Raw genomic sequence first — 6,000 nt, 5'->3', positions numbered from 1 at the left:
AGGAGCTACACCACTTGAGGACCCCGTGGACCCAATCCTGTGGGTCTCTGGGGTCCTCAACAGCTGAAGAGCATTAATATATATCTGACTAAAAATAAGTTGTGTAGTTTCGAGAGCACTGCCACTAGTTACGTCTGGCCTCCAGAGCCTCAGACCATTAGAAAGATAGTGTGGGGATAGATTCCCAACTAACTTCTGTCATCAATACTGTCAGGCTTTTTCAGGGTTTAGTCTCTCAGTACCCATCTACAGATCCATATGCAGAACCAGCTGTTTGGCTAAAACATTAGGACTAACATAATATGAGACAGCTAATTGTAATGGGGGATTTGATCATTAGAAATATAGATAGCTGGGTTTTTGATGACCAGCAGAACTGCATGGTGACTTGCCTGCCAGGTGTGAAAGTTGCAGATCTCTTGAGACATCTAGACAGACTTGTGTGTAGTGCTGGGGAGGTTGTGGTACATGTAGGTATCACTGTCCTAAGGAAGGATAGGAGAGATTGTAGTCCAGGACCTCCCTGGTAGCACTGTCTGAAACGCTTCCAGTTCCACATGCAGGGTCAGTTAGACAAGCAGAAATGCTGCATCTCAGAGTGGATGAAATGATGGTTTAGGGAGGAGGGATTTAGATTTATTAGGAATTGGGGAACCTTTTGGGAAATGGAGCCTATACAGAAAGGACAGACTCCACCTAAACCAATATGGAACTGGAGTGCTGACACTTAAAACTGCTTTACGATTTTCATTTTAAAACTGAAGACTGGGGAAAAGCCAACAAGTGTGGAGGAGCCGTGGTTTAGAGAGACATCCCTTAGGGGAGGATCTATTAATGGAGATTCTCTATCCTCCTAAGGAGAAAATGGAAGATGATAAAATCTGATCAGAAACAATCAAATAATGGCAAACTGCTAAAAAGTGACAATTTTTTTAAAGTGCTTATATACAAATGTTAGAAGTCTAAATAATAAGATGGGTGAACTTGAGTGCCTTGTCTTAAATGAGGATATTGATATAATAGCCATCACAAACTTAGTGGAATGAGTATAATCAATGGGACAGTAATATCAGGGCACAAAATCTATCAAGACAGAATAGTAAGGGAGTGGCACTATATGTGGGGAAAAAAGCATAGAATCAAATGAAGTAAAATTCTTAAATCAACCAAAAAATCTCTATGGACAGTAATTCTTTGCTCAAATAATAACATAGCAGTAGGGATATACTACCAACCACCTGATCAAGATGGTGATAGTGAGTTTGAAATGCTCAGGAAGATTAGAGAAGTTATGAAAATAAAAAACTCAATGGGTGGTTTCAACTATCCTCATATTGACTAGGTATATATCATCTCAGGGTAGGATGTGCAGAGAGAGGTTATTGACACCTTAAATTACTAGCTTCTTGGAGCAGCTAGTCCTGGAACCCACAAGAGGAGAGGCAATTCTTGATTTTAGTCCAAAGTGGAGCACAGGATCTGGTCCAAGAGGTGAATATAGTTGAACAGCTTGGTAAGTAACCATAACACAACAAAATTTAACATCTCTGGGCAGGGGAGGGGACACCACAGCAGCGAATCACAGTAGCATTTAAATTCAGAAAGGGGAACTACACAAATGAGGCAGTTAATTAAACATAAATTAAAAGGTAAGTGCCAAAAGTGAAATCCCTTCAAGCTTCATGGAAACTTTTTAAAGACACCATAGTAGAGCCTCAACTTAAATGTATACCCCACATTAAAAAACATAGAGAACCAGAAAAGTGCCACTGTGACTAAACAACAAAGTAAAAGAAGCAGTGAGAGGCAAAAAGGCATCCTTTTTATAATGTGGAAGTTACTTCCTATTGTCCTCAATAGGATTTAGCATAAACTCTGGTAAGTCAAGTGTAAAAATATAATTCATCATCACCACATTCCCATTATGCCTCTGGCATTTAGGGCAGTGACAAAGCTCCTCCACTCCTGTCTGTTTCTGGAAAGTTTTTTTTAATCGTTTCCCCAGCTGTGCCCCAGGTTTTTCAGCTTGTATTCCACAGCTCTTCACCATGTTTTCAGGCAGCCTCGTTTTTGCTTGCCTTCAGGTATCCATCTTTTTGCTACTCTGGTGATGGAATCTGTTTCCATCCAAAGCACATGATCAATCCATCTCCAACGCCTCCTGGCAATGATGGTGCTCAGATCCTCTTGGCTGCACTGTGTCAATAGACCTTGGTTTGAGATTGTCCTAGGCCAAAAGATACGGAGGACTTTTCTGAGGCAGGTTGTATGGAGTGAAGACAGTTTGGACATGTCAAACTTTCTCATTCCCAGCATTCTGTACTAAAGTAATATTGAAAGTATGCAGCGCTGATAAATCTTGAGTTTGGTTTTGGTGGTGTATTTTGATGATTTCCAGTCTGTATTTAATCTCCTGAAGGTGTTCCTGGCTTTATTGATTTTTTTTTTTGTTCCGGATGTCCTGGCTTGTTTCACCATACTGGCTGATAGTGCTGCCCAAGTATGTGAATGGTTCAACACTGAGAACGTAATCCTCTAACCATACTGGGGATGGTGAGGCAATATTAAAGGTCATGTACCTGTCTTATTGCAGTTGATTTTCAGTCCAACTTGCTGCCTGAATAAGTGGAGTTGAGTTGTTTTTCCTTGTATATGGTGTTGGATATGTGATAGGAGTGCGAGACCATCTGCGAAGTCCAAGTCTTCAAGGGATGAGAAGGGTGTCCATTTAATGCCTCTTGGCATGTTGTCTGTATGTTGCATTACCCAGTCAATGGCAATGTTGAAGAGGATTGCAGACATGACACCCCTGATGTACTCCTGTTTTTTACTTCAAAACTGAGCACACTGATCAGCACTGCAACATCAAAAGCTTCTATTTCAACTTTACATTTGATTATACAGAGAGGGATTCCATATGCCCGCAGAATGCACCATAGGCTGGTCCTGTGAATGCTATCAAGTCTTTTCAAAGACTATGGAGATTATGTAGAGTTGCCATTGCCATTCTAAGCCTTGTTCTATTATATTTCATAGAGTGAAGATCTGGTCTGTGCATCCACACCCTTTCAGAAAAGAGCAAGCTGGTTTTCAGAGAAAGCTATCAACTGCCCTTGATATACACTGGACTATGATCTTACACAATACTTTGCTTGGCCCAGATAAGTGTGATACCACACCAGTTATTACAATCACTGAGTTCCTTTCTTTGGTATCTTCACTATAATCCCATTGGTCCACTCATCTGGCACTTCCCCTTTCCCAGACTGATGCAAAGAGAGGGGCCAGGATAGATGCTGCTAGCTCAGGATTTACCTTGAACAATTCTGCATTCAAGTTATCCTTACCAGGAGCTTTCCCATTTTTTAAAGGTTTGATGGTTTGGATGATTTCTTCCTTAGTTGGGGTGTCTGTGTTGATATCAAGATCTTCTGCCTCCTGGATGTTTGCTTCCTCTTCAGGTGGCTCCCTGATCAGCAATTCTTTGATCATCAATTCTTTTTCTGTTAGTAGGTGGCCATGTTTGTCTCAGTGTTTGTTGGTGTCTGCCACTTACTGCCAATAAGCTGCATCATTTTGTAGATTGTTCCTTGTTCATCACAGGAGCTGCATCCTCTGCTTGTGTTGCCAGATTATCAATATGATGTCATTTGTCTGCTCTCACAAGGTGTTTGGCCTCCTGGTGTTCCTTGCTATACTGCTCGTGGTATTTGTCCTTTAGTTTCTGAGATTCTGTGTCTAAAACTTTTTTCTTCAGGGCTTGTCTGGTTTCTATGGTGTTCCATATGCTGAGTGTAATCCACTCCTTCCTTCTCGCCTGCCTGTAGCCTAGACAGGCTTCACTGCTCTGTTTATAAATTCCTGTTACTTTGTCCCACTTGCTGATCTCCATCTGCATTCCCCTCTTCATAAAGGTCTGCAAGTGCCTGAAACCTGTTCTTTAACTGCAGAATGAAGGCTCTGTATTTCAGGGGTCTTTAGCTTGTCTATGTCCTAATGTCTGTCTCATTTGGTTGACCCACACTTCTCAGTTGTAGCTTGATGGAGACTGTCACAAGGTGGTGGTCACTGCCAACATCTGCACCCCTTCTCACTTTCACATCTATCAGTGAGTGTCACCATATGCCATTCATCATATGATCAATCTGATTCTTATCTCTGTCATTTGGAGAACACCATGTCAGCTTGTGAATTTCACGATGTTGAAATAGGGTTCTGCCAATGACTAGTCATTCATATTGCAGAGATCAACAAGCCTCTTTTCATTCATGGTGCCACACCCATGTCTTCCCATTGGTCTGTCATTGTTCATGTTGTCCTTACTGACCTTGGCATTCAGGTCTTCCAGGGTGATAGGTCGTGGCATGGTACTCTCTAACTCCACCTGTAATGTAAGGTAAAATTTGTCCTTTACTACTTCATCAATGTCATTTGTATGAGCATAGCACTGAATCAGGGTGATATTACTGTTTCCCTTTCAGTTTGGCTCTCAAGTCTGCTGCTGATGGACTTCCATTCAAGCAGGGAATGCTCCCATCCCTTCTTCAAAAGGATGGCAATACCTTCATGGAGGTGTCCATCTTCCCATCCAGAATACAGCAAAGTTTCTCCTGAGGCTGTTAATCTTCCTGATCCTGTCCATCTGATCTTGCTGACACCCAGGATGTGTAAGCTGTAGCATCTCATCTCTGCTGTGATCGGAGCTAGCTTTCCTGTTTCGTACATTGTCCATACATTCCAAAAACCAAGTTTGATTTGTCTTTGTGTTGAGCACTTCACTCTTCATGCCAGTGGCTTCCTTTCGGCTTTCATCACTGGCATTGACTCCTGAAGGCTATCATACAGCAATGGCCAATTTCTCCATCACTGTTTCTGTAACATCTTTTTTTTTTAACAGGACAGGGTTCTTAGCCCTGTGCCTAACCCCCAACCTGGAGGACCAGGGTGTCTGTTTTGTCTGGCCTCTCCCACACAGACCAATCTGGCCTGGTTGAACCTACCAGGAGCAAAACCCTGCCCCGCTGACAGACTCTGGGGATCATTAGAGCACACAAGCTGTCCCACCACAACAAGGCACAGACACCAGAAGACAGAAATATAATGACGCAGGCCAAAAAGAATTTGAAGAGCAACTAGCCAAAACCTCAAAGTAACAGCAATTTTTAAGCACATCAGAAGCAGGAAGCCTGTTAAATAACCAGTGGAGCCACTGCATGATCAAGATGTTAAAGGAACACTTAAGGAAGATAAGGCCATTGCAGAGAAACTAAATGAATTCTTTGCATCAGTCTTCATGGCTGAGTAGGTGAGGGAGATTTCCAAACCTGAGCTGGTCTTTTTAGGTGACAAACTGTCCCAGATTGAGGTGTCATTAGAGGAGGTTTTGGAACAAAATAATAAACTAGACAGTAAGTCACCAGGACCAGATGTTATTCTCCCAGGAGTTCTGAAGGAATTCCAACTTGAAATTGCAGAACTAATAACCTGTGTATGTAACCTACCATTTAAATCTGCTTCTGTACCAGATGACTGGAAGACAGCTAATGTGATGCCAATTTTTAAAAAAGAATCCAGAGGTGATCCCAGCAATTACAGGCTGGTAAGCCTAACTTCAGTACCAGGCAAATTGGTTGAAACTATAGGGAAGAACAGAATTATCAGACACAAAGATGAACATGATTTTTTGGGAAGAGTAAACATGTTTTTTTGTAAAAGTAAATCAAGCCTCACCAGTCTACTAGAATTTTTTGAGGGGGTCAAGAAGCATGTGGACAAGAGGGATCCAGTGGATAGTTATGTAAAGCCTCTGCTCAAATGCAATTGTAAGATCTGTAACTTTAAGGTCTGCAACCTTTTTGCAGACTTTGTAACTTCAGTTATTGTTAACATAGCCTTAAGTTTTTTGTAAACTTTTCAGTTACACTTCCCCCACACTTTGTCTCCTCTCCCTCTTTGAATACCTGTGAAGTGGCTTTCCCCTTCCCCCTCCTTCCTGAAATG

Source organism: Lepidochelys kempii, chromosome 2, assembly GCF_965140265.1.
Source record: "Lepidochelys kempii isolate rLepKem1 chromosome 2, rLepKem1.hap2, whole genome shotgun sequence".
Classification (NCBI taxonomy): domain Eukaryota; kingdom Metazoa; phylum Chordata; order Testudines; family Cheloniidae; genus Lepidochelys; species Lepidochelys kempii.
Note: the sequence above shows the minus strand (reverse complement) of the source record.